Raw genomic sequence first — 1,186 nt, forward strand, 5'->3', positions numbered from 1 at the left:
CTGGAAATTATTAACCCATTCAGTAGAGTGGCAGGTTACAAAATTAATCTACAAAAGTCTGTAGCCTTTCTGTATACCAATAACAAGCAATCAGAGAAAGAGCACATGGAAACACTCCCTTTTACAGTAGCTGCAAAAAATAAAATATCTTTGAATAAACCTGACTGAAGATATTAAAGACCTCTACAATGAAAATTTTAAATCTTTAAAGAAAGAGATTGAGGAAGACTTCAGAAGATGGAAGGACCCCCTTGTGCTCATGGATTGGAATAATTAATATTGTGAAAATGACCATCCATTTAGAATGATGTTGGCTGTGGGTTCGTTGTATACGGCTTTAATTATGTTGAGGTATGTTTCCTCTAGTCCGGTTCCCTCTAGGGCTTTGAACATAAATGCATGTTGAATTTTGTCAAAGGCTATCTCTTCATCTATTGATATGACCATGTGGTTCTTGTTTTTGAGTCCATCTATATGATTTATGACATTTATTGATTTACATATATTGAACCATCCCTGTATCTCTGGAATAAAGCTGACTTGATCATGGTGGATGATCTTTTTGGTGTGTGTCTGTATGCAGTTTGCAAGTATTTTGTTGAGAATTTTTGCATATATGTTCATTAAGGATATGGGTCTATAGTTTTCTTTTTTGGTTGTGTCTTTATCTGGCTTTGGTATTAGAGTGATGCTGGCTTCATAGAAGGAATTTGGAAGTTCTCCCTCCATTTCTATCTTTTTGAATAAATTAAGCAGTGCTGGATGTGGATCTTCTTTAAATGTCTGGTAGAATTCTGCTGTAAATCCATCTGGTCCTGGGCTTTTTTTAGCTGGGAGGTTTTGTAATACTGTTTCAATTTCCTTAAGTGTTATGGGTCTGTTTAACTTGTTGATCTCTTCTTGGTTTAGTTTTGGTGGTTCCCATGCTTTTAGATACCCATCCATTTCTTTTAGGTTTTGAAATTTAGTAGTGTATAGGTTTTTAAAGGATTCCCTTTAATGTTCTGGATCTTTTTGGTGTCTGTTGTGATGTTTCCCCTTTCATCTCTGATTTTGTTGATTTGGAGGTGCTCATTCTGTCTTTTGGTTAACTGGGCTAGAGGTCTGTTAATCTTGTTTATCTTTTTAAAGAACCAGCTCTTGGATTCATTGATTCTTTGTATTGTTTTCTTTGTTTCTATTTCAT

This window comes from Nannospalax galili, unplaced genomic scaffold (genome assembly GCF_000622305.1).
Source record: "Nannospalax galili isolate Female #2095 unplaced genomic scaffold, S.galili_v1.0 scaffold955, whole genome shotgun sequence".
Lineage (NCBI taxonomy): Eukaryota > Metazoa > Chordata > Mammalia > Rodentia > Spalacidae > Nannospalax > Nannospalax galili.